The following is a 19,461-nucleotide window of genomic DNA, read 5'->3' as shown; positions in this document are numbered from 1 at the left end:
ATTAACAACCAAAAACATATTTTACAATTCCACTTGCTTATGATATAAATTTCAGTTGACTGGACTGACAATAAAACTATGTGAATCTTCTTCATGATTTTATTAACCAGCCCATATTTGCGGATGGATCAAATGTCTGGAACAAAAACTGTGTCGGCCACAATTTGGAATACCTTTCATTTACACTGATTTCACACTGCTACACCCATACTGCCAAACAGGTATTCCACAGACCCCTATTGTCCCATCCCACACCGTAAAAATACGGATGGGCCCTCTGACAGATGAAAAGAGCAGCACGGACGAGCTGCACTCTTTCGTGTCGCAGCAATCTCTCATGTGGCGTTCACTGGGAAGGCCTCAACGTTGGAGTGAACTGTATGTGGAAAAAAAATATCCCTTGTGTTTGGGTCTGATTTCTCAGCCCATTAATCTTGACTGCAGTCCTTCAGTGCGTCTCACAGGCTGGCATATTTTCAGCCGGCTTGAATGTAATGATATTTATTAGAACATGTCTTTGCTTGCTGTACGTCTCTTACCGTATCTGACATCATTGTCCTAGATACCAAGCTGTGTTTACGTATGACTAAGAGGAAGAGGGTTGGACATCAATATTTTTCACTTTGTTTTTCTTTGCCCTTTGAAAAAGATTTTTTTTTTTTTTTATTTGTCTTGTTGAAATATTTTGCTGTCATGCCCCCCAAAAAGCAACACATTCAAACTTGTTTAAAAAAAACTACACATCTGCATCATATAATGTAACTAAACTACATGACTGGTAGTAACTTAATTTGTTTTACTAGTAAAATAAATGAATGAAGTCTTTGTGTTTGTTTTAAAACGTTGAACGTTTTAAAATAGTTGTTAAAAAATATAAACATACAAGTGAAATTTGACATTTTTGGTTGGGGCAAAAAACAGATAAGCCAGGATTTTTTTATTTGTAGACTTTTATCTATGAAATAAATGATGCTGTAGATATGTTTCCTCTGTCTGCAGCCAGAGTTATCAGCCATCAGTGATCTATTTTATTGCAGGTTAACCTATTGCAACCAGCGAGCAACAATAAATATCAGAAGTCAACAGATGAAATGCTCGCATGCCGTTTATGATAGAAATGTTCTCTTCTATTGGCTGCAACGAGTAAACACTGCCTTTTTTCCAGCTCAATTGCTCATTTGTGCTGAACCCAGAAAAGCAGGTTGACTGAAGGAAATGTCTGGCTGGCAAGAGGGGAGATGAATCAGACAGTGAGAGAGGGGAGTGTGTGTGCTTGTGTGTGTACTTCTGAGTGTGTGTGTGTGTGTGTGTGTGTGTGTGTGTGTGTTACAGGCTTTGGAAAAAGCAGTAGCTCCCCTGTGTGGTTTGCTGGTGTAAGAGCACCTGGCACCACAGGGGGATAAGTGGGCATCTGGGTACTCCGACAGAACCTGCAGACCTCCCCTGGCGCAGAGGTCAGACTTTTTCTGGAATAAATCCAATAAATCCTCTGCTGTGATTTCCTTGGATAAAAGCATCCACGAGGCCAAAAGTTAGGCATCGCTGATATTTTTTTGTGTCTCGTCTCGTGCAGTGAGTAATATATCAAATATATCATAATATATCAAATATTATGTGCAGTGTCTCCTGCCATGTTTAAACCCCAGCCTGAATTCTTGCTGTTAAGAACACATCTTAAAACTTCTCCATCATCACCAGCCGCCAAGTGACATATGACAACAACACGCATCCACAAAGGATTCATGAGTGCTGAACATAATTACTAGACTACTCATTGCAGCTATCTGTGTTCACATATCTATGATTGTTTTAGCCAGCATGGCGCGCATGTACCAGCAGGAACATGCACATGAAAGTTAGGCTGCTTCGCTCACAGCTATGTGCCATACGCACACAAATACACACAGTTATTTGGCTTGAGGCCCTTTGGTTCAAGTTGGTGTTTGGGGTGAGCTGTGATGTTGCTTAGCTTCAGAGGCCTAATGCCGGATCAGGTGTCTCCGTCCATATCGCATGCCTATGTGGAGTGGAGGGCATGTGCCCTCTCTGCACGCTGGACACTTCACCGCCCCTCACCCTCCAAATATTTACCTGACATGTCTCCATGGGTGGCGGTCCATCTAAAGAAACACATATACACACATTCACATTGATGGAATTTTTTTTTTTTATTTAGCATACAGATAAACACAGCTGATATAGCGGGTGTTGTTCCACTTCATTCACTTACACAACAAAAACTGTGCAAAAAAATTCAGATATCAAAAAAACCCCAGCTTTAAAATGTAGAAATCCTCCGCTGACACCAATGGAAGGTATTCCCTCATATAATACACACTCCAATGCACATGAACGCACGTTGACGCAGAAATACCAACACACATGCTTAAACGTGAGTCCATTCCTGCGTCAGGCCTCATTGGTGTCAACACTTTGATGTTGTGGGATGCTTGTTTACTGATGCAAATTAGCAGGTAGGCGGCCTTCAGAGGAGCAGAGAGCGTGGAGGCCTTCGTGGGTGGTGGTGGGTCCTTCTTCTAACGCTCTGCCCCCCTCCACTCCCCCACTCCACCCCTCCATTGCAGGAATGCTTTCAGCCAAATTCAATGGGTAGAAGGGTCTGGGCCAGGCTTCTGGATGCTGGCTTTTTCAGAAAGTTGTTATTTAGAAATGAATGTCATATTTACTTCTATTTATTTATTACACATTTATTTCACCCTTCTAATTTCAGCCTCCATTTCAGTGTCACAATGAATATTATCTCGCTGAGGGTGTAAAAACACATTTACACCACAACACTGCTTTCAGTGGCCTAGTAGGCGTTTTACATTTATCATCATATTCTAGTTAGTACATTATTAGATGCCAAAAAGCAATTACATTTTTTTTTTTTATTTCAGTCACTCCAGTTGAGTGCCATGCAGAAGGAGGAAATGAGAATTTCAGCACTGGGACAAACAGTCGGCGTGGCTGCTTAACCAAATAAAAGGAGTCAACAGGAGGCAGCTGACTGTGATCTCTGCTGCTGCTCTTTTCACTTGTGAGACCATTTGCTGACACCCACCACCCCCACACTAACACACACACACACACACACACACACAGTACCCTGCACTGTACTGTATGTGTGTGACTGACGAATGCTGCAGTGTTTTATAGTATATCATTTTTAATGAAATTGTTTGTGTATGAATGGAGATCTGTTGCGAAGAAAAGCAGATAAAGACTGATAATTTGTTGAAATGACAGATGTTGCAGCACCCCCTTTAGGACAGTTGGTGTAGTTCTGAATAGTTTCATAAGCAGTGAGGATGATGGTCAGATATCCTGATTTGAAACTTGTTGAACTTTGGGAGGCATCTTTATGCTATGGATCCAGGATGTCCCGTCTACATCTGTAGGTGTGTGTGTGTGTGAAGGAGAGTTTGCTTTGAAGGCAGGTCATTACTGTGGACAGGGATTATCTGCATCACCCCCATCCCCCAGTGGATTGTGACAGCCGCTGGTGTCAGTCACTTAGTCCAGAGAGTGTGAGTGTGTGTGTGTGTATGTGTGTGTGTATGAGTGTGTAGGATTGTTTGCAATTGGTTGGGCTGAGTAAACAGGGCTCAGGTTACCTCTGAAGCCTTTTCTGCATCATTCATTCCAATTTAGCATTGGAAAAAGATCCTGTGGGGACTACATTACTTGGTAGCACCAGCTCACATTCATCTTCAAATGTAACGAGGGGTCAGATCACATGTTGGCATGTGATGAAACACTCAATACGTTCCTGGATGAAGGTCAATATACTGTCTGCGTTTGTTTTTCTATGGGTTTGAAATGCATTGCGCCTCAAATTTAGGATTATGGGACTCCCCAGCTTCTGTCTACTCATTTATACCCACATCGAATCAAAAGCGCACAAAAAAAGTTTCCTGTCCACACTTGTATATCCATGCGAAAATCTAAAACCCCAGAGAAGCAGTTAATCCTCATCGTTCTTTTCAAATAGTTTATTTACAGTTGGAAAAACGGTTCCCTTTATTCCAGAAGTTTTTAGTCCACATTTTGACATTCTGGGTCAGTCACGCCTTCATCTTTACTTGTCTCCAAAGTTAACAAATCATTTCACAGACAGATCCTTGTGTGTCTGTGGCTGCTGTGGATACATAACTTTACACATGACAGAAGGAATGGACAGTAACAAATCTTGTATCGTGTGGTAAGTTATATAAACAAACAAACAAAAAAAGTTGATTAAATTCACTTTTTTTTTTTTTAATTTAGTTTATTTCCAAACTTTTTTGCCAGGATTTTACCATTACGACGCACCTGCATGCAGCCCACGTTTGTCACTTTAAACCAATATGCATGCTTTATGGCCATTCTGAAGTCTGTGTTTGGTTAAAAGTTCTCAGAAATTCCAGTTTTCATTTACATCCTCTCTCAGTGTTGCACCTGGATTCCATTCTTTTCACAAGGTCATGTGAGTATTAATGCAAATGGAACACTTCAAACGGCAGCAGATGCATCTTTGCCTTATCTTTTCAAGACGTTTATTTTTACTTTATTACAAAAATGGCCCACACTCACGTTGCAACAGTTATTTTAAAGCATCTCTGTTTTCACGCTGTCTTCTATGTCTGATCCCTGCCAGCCCTGTGACTTTCACCAAGACACCTGAGACACACACACATACACACTGCTGCGTCTATTTGTGTTGAGACCCGTCTCTATAAGTGTGATGTATATAGTAAGAAGTCAAAGATCAACACTTTGGGACGATATAATTCCACTTTGTATCACAGCTCTTCCTGATAATAAATCCAAAAGGCTTCCACACACTACGCCTTTGACAGTTTTTGCAGGTTCCTGAAATTGAAGAATGAAGACATACAACACGTAGCAAGTTTAGTTTGTGTGCACATGCTGCATGTTTCTGAATGAAACTGTGAGTCAACAGTGGCTCCACAGGTAATTTTAGCCCGCTGTTCCCTGACTCACTTCATTTATCAGAACTTGTGATCACTGTGCTGTTTTGAGAGAGAGTTGCAGTGCAGTTGAACACTGAACATTTAGTGTTCACATTTCACTTTCTTCTCGTTCGTGTCTCTTGTCTTGCTCTCACTTTTACTCTATTTCCCCGTCTCTCTAACTGTCTCCCACCTTCCCACCCACCATCTCTCCTCCTGCTGCTAGTTGATTTATCCCCTGCTCTGTTTTCCCTGGACCACATGGCCCGGCAGTTTGCCCTAGCTCCACTCATCCAGAACCAATGTCATTCAGATCCAGTTAAATAAATGGCCCTATAAATTTTCTCCAATAATAAGCGCGGGTGCTGTTGGAATGTGTGGCTGCTCGTTGGGGACAGGACACATTTAAGAGGGGGGGGGGGCTGGTAGTTTGGGCCAGTGTGAGAAAGCATGGATGCTGTCTGGATGGAGAGAAATCTTTGTTGAGATAGTGTGTGTATGGAAGGTGCAGAGCGGTGAGAAAAGGATTGTGTGTGTGTGTGTGTTTGTGTGTGTGTTGGGGGGGGGGGATTCCAGAACTCTGTCTGTCTTCCTACCTAGAACGAGACCTTGGGGACGCTTTAAATCAGCCCACCCAATCGCAGAGAGACCAAGCGGGCCTCAGTTGGACCCGTCTACATCTAGTCAAGTGCGTTTCTGTGTAAGTACATGTGTGCCTTAAAATGTATGTCAGTGGCCACAGATAAGTCATATAAATTATAATACTACTACTTTTCCAAGCTGTTTTCACCACTCACTATCAGGGCCAAATAATGTATTTTCAATATTTATAGAGAGCAATAACAAAACAATAAGGCTATCAATGAAAATCACTGTTATTGGGTGTTTTGTCTATCTCTTTTGGCAATTGAAAGAGACCCGTGGTAGATATAGGCTTTTTTTTTATCTGTTGTAGAAAATGGTAGAAAACAATTGCTCTCAGTGAATAATAAAAAACAAACAAATGAACCAATGAACAAATGTTCATTTATTATTACAACTATATCAACATTTAATAAAAAAAAAACAATTATTATGTTTTGTGACACTCCTTACTTTTCCTCCAATAAGTTATCTTAGCTGACTACAGATCCTGTTTTGCGAGGAGCTGATCAAGCAGACAGAACAGCAGAAAGTTAAGGAGCTACAATTGATATTGTCTAATTTGATCTGGCCACACATAGTCTCCGTTAGCTGAAACCGTCTGCTCTTTGTTCATAAAAACATGAACAGTAGGCAACCGGTTCAACTGGAGATGTGTCCGCCAGTCTTTATTTGGCCGTGCTAGGGCCGTATCCGAAGTAGAGCCAGCTTTTGGAATCAAGTGCTATTATTCCATTGAAATCTATAATTAAGAATGCAGTAATCTACCACCTTGCATCGCCATTGGAAGTTTTACCCATATCATCCAAACCTCAAACCACTTTACTGAGGGTGGGTTCTGCTGTCTCTTGTTCTTCTTTTTCACCCGCTCACAGTCTGTGTGTTTACACTCAGCTGATTTATCAGCCTTCACTGGAGTGTCTGGCTGGCAGCACATGAGAAAAATGTCTGACCCCCATTCTGTTCCACTGCTACCATTTTCTGTGGGAAACGCGGAAACTCAATATTATTTGTCCCACCAACATAGCAATGTTCTTAACACATGGGGAAGGATGGTGGGGGTGGGGATGGGGTGCAGTAATGGGGTTTTTGCACAGGGGCTCAATAGCAACGCTAACATAGTAAGAAAAAAAGCATTTCGGCACCTCGTCCTGTGTCATCGACGGCAGTGTCAGACATTCCCTCAATGCTGTGGTGCAAAGGACATTCCCGGGACTGTAAAACAAACACACCCGGCCTGGCTTTGAACTGGGGGAACTTTATTTTAAAGAAGGGTGATCTACCATTTCCACTGGCCTACAGGCTCTGGAAATGTGTTGTGGTGGGTTGAGGGAGGTAGAGGGCGACCATCTATCACCCCTGTCTCCACATGCCACACGGCCTGACTCCATCCGGCTCCCTCTACCTTGTCCAGTTGCAGAGCTGAGTGACTGGCCCACTGTGCAATGCCAGTGACCCAAAACCCGTTTACTGCCTTAAATCGCTGCCCCTGTCCTCCAACCCCCGCCTCCCCCACTCTCAAAAGCCACACTGCCACCCTCCTGTCCGTCACCTCCCGGGATGACAAATCATCCGGCGATCCTTAAACAGGACTGAGACCCCATTTGGGCCCAGGTCCCCTCCCGCAGTCTGCCCTATTTGGTTATACAGGGGATTCCTCACCCTGGAATGAAGCAGCAGACCTGGTCAGCCCTTCCCCACTTCAACACTTGAAATATCTAGCTTGTATCTACATGTTTATCAAATCTACATGGAGAAAATAAACATTGTTTGAGCTTGATGTTGACAGATTGACTAGAAACGTCAGCCATGGAGGAAAGATGAAGACATTCATCACCAGAAGAATGGATAGTGTTTCATAGGTGCGTGTGTATGTTACATCCTTGCTACATGAAATGATCCATCTGAGTGTGTGTTTGCGTGTCTGTTTCTGTGCAGTTAATGTTTGCATACCTGCTGCATGAATTGGTCTGTGTGTGTGTGTGTGTGTGTGTGTGTGTGTGTGTGTGTGTGTGTGTATGCGTGTAGCTGTACTAGTTTGTGTGTGTGCGTCTGCTACGTTGCTGCCTGGCTCCCATGTGACGTGGTAAATCTATCATTCTTGCTGCGTTTACCTACCACTTCACAGAGCTGTATGTCCAGTGTAAACAACGTTTATCACTACATGCAAATGAGCCTGTAAGCCACAGCCTCCACAAAGACTCCATTCACTCCCAGCATGCTGTTTTAGCAGCGCGCCGAATCTGATACCCCAGATTAAACACCCTAATTCTCAGGCATTGTGTGCTGCTTTATTGCAACTCACCTTCAACAATGCTACCTTCCAAAAATACTTTCACAAATAGTCTGCATTTTCTAGAAGTTTTATTGGCGTTATGGCCAATGCAACCCCACATAAATGTCACACTTCAACCTTTACAGGTCTGTCATGAACAAAAGAGACTTGATTTATCGCCTTTCAGTCCTCTCCTCCTAGTTCCACCTTTTATTTCTTCTTCTTGTAACGCATCTCCTCTGTTTTTACTCTTTCATGTACTTGAACGTACCCAAGGAGGCGTTTGTGTGCAAATCTGAGGAACAGCATCAAAGGTTAGACTACTATATCATCTTCTTATTAAAACCTCTGTCTGATCCAGGTAATGTTAATCACATCCGATGAGATGAGACCCTTGTTTCCTCATAAAAATATTTTGTAGAACAACTGCGACCACTCAACAAATTTTAGCGTCCCATCGTGATCTTATCGTCTTTGGTGTAAAGTTAGCGTTGGCTGTCAGCAGCCATCAGCCATGCAAGACACTGGCTGAGGCCTGAATGTCAGCAGTAGGCTGTGAAATTTGACTCAGGGCCCACATAGGATGTAGAAATGATTTAGAAGACATTAATAAGCACTATCTCTTTGGCAGATCACAGCACAAGATACTATATTACTGTAACTGTAAATAGACTGTAAATATAAATAATGTGCTAACTTCAAGTGCCTGCCATCATTTCCATTGATATTTAAAACCACAGAAACTCTCTGAAGAAGATACACTATACCATGCTCCTTTCAGCACTTCCCAAAGCTCTTCAGATTTAGGTTGTCTTTTATTTTCCTTTTCTGTCCAGGTGATCCCACATTACCTCAATCATTTTCTGGTCTAGGGGCTGTTAAAACCAGTCCGTGATTTTTCTCCAAATATGATTTCACTGCATTAGCAGTATGATTGGGATCGTTATTGTGCTGCAAAGGAGAAACATTCATAATCAGGGGCTTTCATGAAAGAATGGCATAACGAATTCAACACAAATCAGAGAATATTGCCTACAGTACTGGCAGAAATATAGTGCAAGCACTCAACCTTTCATCTCTCTAACTCTCCTTCTCACTTATTGTTGATAATTGGACGCAAAATGTATTTTGGGATTTTCTGGTTGTATTTGAATAAACAGTCTGAGAAATAATTATGTATGATCATTGTAGCATTGCTAAAACAATAAATCTAATGGCACAACACTGTGTTTATTGTATTATATATAATCTACCTTTAAATGTGATTTGGATGCACCTGATCATCAGTGGTGTAATCCTCTTCATCAACAACAGCAATAACATTAATACTACTACCAGCACTCCTATGAATAATAGCAATACCAATGTTAATACTACTATTAATAATGATAATAATAATAATATTAGTCATCGTTATCATAATCATGTAGTTACGTTTTACAAAGCTTTTTATACAAAAATGCAGTATAAAATGTTTTTCAACAAATAGCTAATTTAAGCTTTTTTAAAACACCATCTATGAAACGAAACGATAAAATGAATGAATTAATAGAAAGTTTAAAATCACCAATACGTCAATACTTATAACAGTCGCTAAAACTGACGCTGAAACTGGACTAATGTGGTCCCTCGCCTTGGTTCTGCTTAACAGGCAAGCTGCAGAGTTTTTGATCTGCTGAAGTCTCTTTGGGTACTTTTTTTCAGGGGGCCAGTAAAAAGTGCATTATGGGAATCAAGTCAAGTCAATCAATGGGCATGAATCAATCTTTGATGATTCTTTTGACTTATCAATATCTGTTATCTGCTTTTGTTATGGAGTTCATTTCCCCAGGTTGTTAATCAACATTGCCCTTTTTGTTGGGGCTGACTGCCTCTCCCTTCATGTAACTTTGGGAAATGATTGTTCAGCGGTTAGTCTTTAGTCTCTGCGTTGCATGCATGAGTTATATATGGCATGTCGTATGTTGTCAGCACGACTTTGCGAGAGAATATGTGATTACATCTGAGAGCAGAAAGCAGGCAGACCAGTGCAACGTATACAGCGACTTGCTGAACCTGCTCTGAGCTGGACATTTCTCAGAGGAGCAGCCCCAATGACGAAGCTGCAGCAAAAGCACTTTCATACCCACTCTGAGTCTGTGTGTATACGAATTGTGCAGCGTCTGAGGTTAAGACATGTTCCTACTCAACACTGCTTTTGGTTTGAAATGGCTCCTGGCTCCTTTTTTGACAGAGCAACAATACCATCAAATCTGACCGAAGGAACGCTCACAAAAAGAGAGAAAGAGAGCTACAACGCTGATGTTGTGAGTTCACATGTATGCATAAGTGTAAAGGCACGCATAATCGCCTATTTGGCCTTATTTGTTGTGTGGGTGTCCCTGTCTATCTGTGTGTGTTCACCTGTGACCGGGGCTATTCATAAAGCAGCGATGAGCTCACGGGGGTGGGACTGATGCATGGATTGCTGAGTGTATGGGCCTGTGTCGCATTTCAAATCCAAGGTTAATCCCAGTCTTTCACACTACTGAGTGAACAGAGCGCGGTGGGTGGGTAGAGGATGAGGTGGCAGAAGGATACATTATGACTGGATAGTACATGTTTGAAAGCTTTGACAGTACAAACGCTTGTTTGTTTTTGAAAATGTCCATTTTCTCTGATATTTACCCAAGCAGCCTAAAAGCCTGTAAAGTGACAGGTTTCTGGAATCGGAAGAAGTGCTGGCCCAGAAACAGTCATCTCCAGTGTTTTTAAGAAACCTTTCTTTTTTTAAATAATGTTTTTAAAGCTTGTCTGCTTCTCGCACAACAGTCACCTCACGCTGATCTTAGTGGCAACCACAATCTGATTTGTAATTGTTTGTCAAGAGCATATTTTCATCGATTTCTGTCAAATATTCTTTTGGGGGTGCGACGTGAGCTGTAGGTTTATCATGTTAATCGCTGAATGGCGACCAGGTAAAGCAGCCCACTGTACTGTGCAGTGGAAGAGTATAGTCAGCTGGATGTGGAAAGCTTGTAGCAGAACCGATGAACAAACAGCATTACATTACGCACCATCCATGCTCCTATCTGACTGGCGTAGTGCTGAATGCGATTTTTTTTTTTTTTTTTTTTTTTTTGGATGGCGTGACAGAGAAACAGCTCACTTTGAACCTTTCTGTCCAGCTCTCTTTTTTATTTGTTACAGACCTGTTTATGGCACTTCTGCCTTTGACATCAGCGGACAGCACGTCATGAATATGCTCCGGCCTGTACACATTCAGCAGGGTGGATTCAGAAACCGTAGTTTTGTCTTTGGAACTGGCCACAAATGTAAGGCCCTTATTCACATGGCTTTCATCAGCTCAGGAAAGAAGGCTCATCAAACCTCAAGATGTTCTTACCCAATTTCTTCACTATCCACTTGGAGATTTTTTTGCCTGCTGCTTCTTTATATATATTTACCTCTGAAGGGCTTTAGCACTCAGTTGTGTAACATCAGCGATGCAGAAGATTAACAGGGATTTAACCTCTGGAACCTATGACTCTGTGAATACATTAAACTGAGAGAGGGTAAGGAGGTGTAAAGAGAGTGGGGCAGATGGTAGATGGTAAGTGTTTGTATGTATGTGACTGTAACTTTATCACTGTTGCTTCTTTTCACAGGACGCTACTTAAATGTATACACATATACATATACACACACACACATATATATATATATATGTGTGGAATTATACAATATGTACATGTTGTCCCTCTATTGCCAAACCCTCAAGCACACTCCTTTGGGATTCATATGTGCTTCTTGGCAGCAGCTGCAGCCCTTTATACTTTAGGGTTAACAGTGTGTGTCTCCGTTCATGATCGTGTGTGTGTGTGTGTGTGTGTGTGTGTACTCTTTTCCACTGGCACAGCTGACAGGGCATTAAAGCACTGTGAGTAGCATCTAGCCACTGGCATGTAGCCTGCAGGGGATTTCGAGTGCAGAGAAAGTCGCTATGTTTTTCCTCTCGGTTGCCCCGCACACACTTGCTTTCTTTAATGTGGGTGTCACTCCCCTCAGTGTTCTCAGACATGTGTGCACACACACATTTAGACACTTTAAAAAAAGGTGAAAATCCATCGCGAATGATGAAATCCATCCTTTGAGGTTTACTTTCCTTCTTCCCAGAGTCTCTCTTTCTTTCTCTTGCCTGATTGATTGTTTCGCCCTGTTTTCGTCAACAGAGAATTCCACAGGAAACAACTGTAATTAAGAAATATTGATGCTGGATACATCTATTTGCTTTTCCAAAATGATCATTAGCAAAATTCGGCTGCAGTCGTTCATCACTGTACAGAAGTACTTGGCATCAGACACACATGCTCGCTGCAGACCTATCCCAGCATTTCTCTTGGCGATGACTTCATTAGAGCTCGATTTGCTGTCCTGTAAACATGTGTCTCACTGGGAGATATGATATAATAGCTGGACTAACTGTTCATCTGTCTTCCATACACATGGTAAAACATAACATCCCTAAGTGATACAAGGAGGTCGGCAGCATACTGGAATCCCCACGACACGGGGTTTGAATTTGAACTTGATAAGTTTTTGTTAGCAGGGCTGGGGCTGAGAAATATGAGGCAATTAGTGAAGCCCCTAATAGTCTCAACATTTTGCATCTGTCACACAGACAGTAGAGGTCTGAGAAATGGTGATGTCATTGCGTATGCCGAGGAACACTATTTGAAGAGTGTTAAAAAAATACAACCATGATACAATACCTGAGCACCACTTTTAGCTAAAGTCAGTCTGAACTAGCTTCACTAAGTTATCCTCAGGCTCTCAGTTAAGATGAATCAGTTCTCGTTCTCTGGGCTGGTCTTTGGAAGTGGTCAACTTGCTGCTTAATTACTGCTTTTTGCTTCTTTCATAAATAAGGCCAAACTGTCTAAGGCAGGGGTGTCAAACACATAAGGGGCCAAAACTCTGAGCACGCTTTACGTTGCTGGCCAAAAAGGAAGAAAATTTATTGAGCAGACTAAAACTAACTGTGTTTTGAATATAACTATTCAGTCACTAAACACATTTTAGCCATATTTTCCCCAATGAAAAAAATAAACTTGTAAATGTTTTTTTCTCCATAAAAAAAGTGCAACCTAGAATCTAGAAACTAGTGCAAAGTTGAAAACATAAATAAAAATGAGCTTAAACATTATTTATTGTTAATTGCAAACATCCACAGATGCCTGATTGGTGTGTCGTCACTAACGCAGGAATTTGGGTTCTCACAGGTATCCTATTGTTCAGCACGGCAGCTGTTGCGCTGCATTATATTTATAGTATGAGTGTTACGGGCGCCTCATGCTGCTGGGCCATTAAAGTTTGACGATTGAAATGATCACGCAGGCCGCAGGCAGGCATTTTCAACACAAACATTTATTACACACCCTCGGCGTTGTGAAACTTCTTAATTTCTTTAGCCAGCTAGTGTAGTCTGCTAGTGTCAACACTGATTGTACAGAATCACCATATAACAAATGGGGCTCAAATCATAGATGGGACCATGCATGAGACCAAGATATCTAATAATTACTTGGTGAATGTGACTTTTGAGTTCAGTTTAGCTTTAATGGCAACTTCCGCCTTTTAATTAAACCTTTAGCAATGTTCTTAGTGCGATTAAGCATGCAGTTCTCCACTGTGATGGCCGTTCACCTGGAGGGAATATGTGTCAACCATCTACTTTTTCCAACCTGATCATCTCAGTCCTTGTGAGACCCCGTTGTGAGGATGTCACCATATTCTCAGATCTCTCAGAGTGTCATTATTGTCATTATTATAGATATTATGGAAAAGAACTGCATGAATACAGTAAAAACTTGCCTCAAATTTAAATTATAGCTCAACGACTGTCATAATTAAAACAGTCTCTATCCAAGGCAAGTGCACACACAAGCCTAATCAGTCACCGCAGTTTTCCGCACACCCGGTCATGTTTATATTTAGTAGAAACAAAGGAAAGCCTTCACCGTGTTATTTTCTGTTCTAAATCATTCAGACACTATGATCTGTAAAACTATGGCAACCATCCAAAGGGAGGCAACAGGTCTACTGATTGCTCTGCAGGGATGAACAGTCATTAAGGCAAAGACCGGCAGTCTGCAGGGTTTTGTCCCAGCCAAAATCACCAGCAGGCGAAACGTCACCTGACTGAAGCTGAAAATGGGAAGAAAGACGACAGGGTAATTCTTCTGTCTTGGAACATCTTGCATATTTTTTATGATTTCTTGTGTTAATTTTAATAAATCATGCTGGGGTAAAAGCTATTGTTCAGCACATGAAAGGAAATTCAGAAAGCACTAAATTTATAATTCCAAGACAGATGACAGCCCATGGGAAGCAGACCAAGAACAAGATTAACAAACATAACCAGCCTGACAAACTTGCTGCTATGTGAATCTAACAGAGGGGGAGATTTTCACTGCTTGAGCTGCAGCAAGACATCTGAACTTCAGGTGCAACAACACTCACATCAGGAACTCTACTCTTGGAACCCATCTGTACACATACTGATATACAGTCTTTAGGTGAAGTGTGTAGACTTTATTAGTGTGATTAGTGAAAGTCCCCCCTGCCCGTATATCTTCCCCGCTGTTTAGCTCTGAACTCTGACCTAACAACACAGCAGGACATCCCCATAAATTACCGATCACTTGATGTGAAGTGAGCCAGTCTTCTGTGAGTGTGTGCGCCTCGATGTCTGTGTGTATGTGTGTGAGTGGGTGTGCGCACAAGTGCGGTGCGTGTGTGTATGCACAGCAGTGGCCAAACTTTTGTGCACACAACATGGTGAAAGATTGATTTACGGTTGGCAGCAGGATGATTTCTGAAGAGACTTTCTTGTACTAAAAATGCTTTTACAATCAAAGCTGAGCTCATGAATCACTCTTCACAATAACAATTGTGACTGTGACATGTTTTACACTCTGAAAAAGTGAAAAGCAGGAAGAAATCAACAGGATCGTTACTTTTAATACAAAGAAAGCCTGTTCATATTAATTCTACTTAAACTTATAGTTAGATATAAATGAGCAACACTTTGTGCCTACATGATGTATGCAAAAGTCCAGCCAGCCATAATGCATCAAAGTATTTCAGAGCTGCATTAGAAATGGTTTGAATTGTCATATATTTTCATGAAGGTTTACTGCAATTAATTTGAGTTGTGTTGTTGAATCACTTCCTGCTCAAGCAACAGAGAAGAAGAAGAAAAAGAAAAGAGCCCTGGCACTTGTTGGAACTTGCAACATCCAGTAAAAGGAAAGCGAACTGTGGCGCTTGTTTTCAGGAAAAAAAACAAATACTTTGTGAGGAAGCTCCACTACTTTCCATGCTGGCATGTAAGTGGCATGAATATATATATATTGTAAATGCGAAAGGACCTAGGACCTTTACAAATGAGATGAAAGTAGAAAATCAGTATTTCAAAGCGATGAGACGCACACAGCCATGATTAATGCGTATTTAAGTTGAAGCGCAACAGAGTTACTCAGCAAATGTTTACTTTTTAAATTGTGAAAACATGAAGCTTTAGCCATTGAAACATGCTTTACTTTAATTTGATAAAAGACTATGTCCTGTATAACACATTGGTGTTATGGTGTCATGGTTCCAAACTCATTTCCTCTTTTAAATAAGTCTGCATGTCAGCCTTTTGAGGATGCACATTTGAGATTCACTGGTCCATGGGGTCTCATCTAAGTTTCCAGAGGTTAACCTGATGTCCTGTATGATCCCAAAGGATTTGGGGAAAGGGGGTCCACTGTGTGTGTTTTAGACTCCACTTCCCCTCCAACATCTCAGGAGGTCCGGCCAGGCCTGGCAGCCCCTCAAAGCGCCCTTCATTTGCCCTGCACCCCTGGGGAGGGCAGCCCCCAACATTTATGCGAAGTCAACAAGCCCTAATTGTAGGATCGGCTTACAAGCTAAATTCTTCTTGAGCCCATTAACGACTGCAGTTAATTATAAGTCAAGCAGAGGGGTGTTTGAGTGTGAGTGACAGCGAGAAGAGGCGACATAGAAACACAGCAGAAAGAAAAAAAAAAGAAAAAGAAGTCTGGAAACACATCAAGTTACATCACAGATGCACTACACACACACATGCATGCACACAGGCGCATTAGCCTTTTTTAGGCAGACCTCCCAGACTACACTAAATCTCTTCTTCATTGGTCTTTGTGGCAGGGATTTGCTCTAATGAAGGAGAGGATCAGTCAAATGACTCACACATTGTCAAAGTCACAATCAGAGCAGTTTTCCAGCTTCACTGTGGCAGCTTGACAGTGGGATCTAACTGCCTTCTAATTACACTCTTGGACAGCTGAGTGGCTATTGAGATAAAAAAAATAGTGAAAGTGAGCCATCAGACTGGGGCAAAATCAGGTACAATGGGCAACAACTTTCACATTGGTACGGCGGATGTTATTGTCCTGTTACGAAGCTACAGTATTAGCTTAGTGTTGGTGTAGAAACTGCTAAAGACAGTTGCTGCCAATATGTTATCTTTGTCTCTCCTTAATCCAACACATAAAAATCTACACTGACAAGTAGGTATACATTTGTCGCTCATTCATTTGTTTTTCATCCCCTTTCTTAAATTCAAAGCCCAAGGCAGAGTCTGGTTATTTTAAACACAGGAAGAGGAGCTTGTCAGATTCCCAGCATAGACATTCGATGCAGCCCTTCCATTGATAAACCCGCTATGGTTCAACTCACGAACCCAACTTTGATATGTCTGACAGATAGACTTCTTCAGTCTTCCAAATGAGACAAAACGTTTCTTTGAGGTTCAAATGAAATGGAGAGGAGAAAGAGGAAAACCTTGACAGTGGAGCGAGCCCTGGCTAATCCTACTTTATTGAATTCTCTGTTGTCTTTATGAAGGCCAGGGTAAGACAGGGCCAACAGGTGCCAGTCTCAAGTGGGACGAGCTTTAGGATGTTCCCTTTGACCCCAGAGGGAGATTGGACAGCTGCGCCGTCTGGGTGTGGGGGGAAGGGTGAGGAATGAATTGTTGGCTCAGAGTTCACCAGGTTGCACACAGGATGTTTCCAGGTCAAGGCCATAAATATGTAAAACATAGGTAGATAAATAGATACACACATACAGTACATGATAGACTGGTGGGGGGGCAACACTGACAGCAACAAAACAGAGATGCCTTCCTAGCCTTCCAAGGTAACTGTTATCAGCCCCTTCTCCACTGTCCCACACCAAGTCAGCTAACATGGGCCTCATGTCTGATACATTAGTTGTATAAGTGATACAGAAACACACATTCATTCATTCATTCTTATTCATCAGGGTCGCAGGGGGTTCTGGAGCCAATCCCAGCTCACACTGGGTGAGGGTGGGGTACACCCTGGATAGGTCACCAGTCCACCACAGGGCCAACACACAGAGACAGACAGAGACCAACAACCACTCACACTCACACTCAGACCTACAGATGATTTAGAGTCACCAGTTAACCCAAACATGATGACTTTGGATGGTGGGAGAAAACCGGAGTACCTGGAGGAAACCCACACAGGCACGGGGAGAACATGCAAACTCAGCATAGAGAGGCCCCAAGCCTGGGAATTGAACTCACAACTATCTTGCTGAAATGTGTCGATCCTGTTGAGTAGGCCTTAATTGTTATGATTAATATAATAAAGTGGTCCACTTAACGAGCATTGAGCGGTCATCAAGACTTTTGGCTTGAAATTTGACAGGAACAGCTGTCGCATTCATGCAAGCTTTTAATGACAGTAAAATGTGTGACCTTGTAATGCCTTGAGTCTGTCCTTGGCATTGGGATGACCACTGTTGTCACTTGAATATAAGCCTTTCATTTGGAGCATTTGCCGAAAAAGCTGCTAATGTCCCAAAGGTTCTTGCAACAAGCTGCTTCCATATACAACCGGTAAGGCTGTCACTTTTTAAGCAGGACAGTCACTTTATAGAAGAAAGTTTACTCTTCACTAGAATCTCACAGAGTTGATCTGAAACAGAGACTCAATTTAAGTGTACTCATGAAAGGCAATCGTCTTCGAATGTTCTCCTTTTGTCAGTGAATTGTAGAAACCTGTTTTTACACTACCATTAAGCGTAAACAAATGCCAATCAAGCTGAAACAAAGTACACCACTGTAATATATGCACAAATTAAATTTACAGATTGATAGATGTAACACTGGCGCTGCAGTGATTGAGGCTTTTTGGCTGGGTTGAATCTAAGAAGAATTTATACAAGGTTAAATTATACAGCAACAAATATTATTCATAGCGCCATAAATAATGTAAAATGTATATGCATTGCTTATTTTGTCATTATTTTAATAAATACACAGAATAATTAAACTTATTTTTGCCAGTATGTCAGCAAGTGTTTGTGCAGTTTCAAACAGCTCTGTGTTAGCCAGACTGACCTTGTCAGAAGGGTCTTCCCCGAGCCGCTGACTTTGATTTCCTCAGAAAGCTGAGTAAGCCATATCATAGAAATAAGAAAGGTGCTTTAACAACGGTTTAGTTTTCTTAGCCTCCAATTTTTACCTGGCAAATAGAGAGAGAGAAAAAAAAGAGGAACAGAGCAAGTTTATGGATGTATTTATTAAGGATCCCTAGGCAACAGCAGAGCAAATCGCTGGCTCCGAGTTCTGATTGCGTCTCTCCTACTCTCCTGCTTTCTTTGTCACTCACTTCTGCTCTGTCTCTCCTTTCCTTCGCTCCCTTTTTGACATAGTCTGCTATTTTGTCCTCACCCCGATGTCTCCATCCTTTCCAGCTGCAGACAAGGAAAACCCCTAAGCAGTCAGCCAGTCGGTCAGCCAGTCTGCTCTGCAGAGGGCCCTGCCAATCATCATCTGCTTCTTCTCATGCTGTTCTGCAGGAGTCTTTCCATTACACCAGTGCCATGATGTACCTGCTGGGGTTAAACCAATTCACATGTTTAAAGGAACATATCATTTCCAATAAAAACACACCGAGGTATGTCATGCTGATTGATAGAGAGAATATGTTTAAAAAGGGTGACTGTCTGGTGTTAATGTTTTGATTTCTGAATCATGCTTGAAAGAAACTGAGCTGTGGACGATTCCACCCAACCTACGCTAACTTCACTATTATATGGTTTTTGTGTGTATAATAAATGTTCAATGAAATGGTGAGTGTGTGACTTCTTTGTTTCCAACAAAATATTGTTAGATACGTCGATGCTTGCAGCACCACGTTAGACGTCTTTATTTTGTTTTTGTGAGCTGCCTCTAAACCAACATTACGTCTTTCAAGTTCATCAACGTTTCAGCCAGTCTGCAGCAGCTCTGTGTTTACACCTGTGCACACACTGCATATACAGCAAATCTTTGTTTTTCCACCTCTCTGTGTGCTTATGTATCTCGTTAAGCTTTACTCATCAGACGAAGGCAACTGAATCTCCACTATCCTGTTAGATAATGAATAGTTAGTTTAATAGTCTTAGTTACACTGAGTTGCAGAAAATAATAGTGCCAAGGGAGGGGAGAATTTTAGGGATTCTCTCCATGGCCTTTCCTTTACTTCGTTCATCAACTTCTGTGTC

At 41.7% G+C, this 19,461-nt stretch overlaps 1 long non-coding RNA gene across 1 annotated transcript in view; it reads left to right on the top strand.

The window, feature by feature from the left end:
- The window catches only part of LOC115048384 (uncharacterized), a 28,391-nt gene extending 9,357 nt beyond the window's left edge, over positions 1-19,034 (top strand). Inside the window, exons 3-4 of the long non-coding RNA XR_003841073.1 lie at positions 2,901-3,040; positions 18,670-19,034. This is a non-coding gene — a long non-coding RNA (uncharacterized LOC115048384). The remainder of the gene's footprint in view (positions 1-2,900; positions 3,041-18,669) is intronic.
- The last annotated feature ends 427 nt before the right edge of the window (positions 19,035-19,461 follow it).

The sequence above is a fragment of the Echeneis naucrates genome, chromosome 9, assembly GCF_900963305.1.
Source record: "Echeneis naucrates chromosome 9, fEcheNa1.1, whole genome shotgun sequence".
Lineage (NCBI taxonomy): Eukaryota > Metazoa > Chordata > Actinopteri > Carangiformes > Echeneidae > Echeneis > Echeneis naucrates.
The sequence above is the reverse complement of the archived record's forward strand: the minus strand, read 5'-3'. Positions and strand labels throughout refer to the sequence as shown.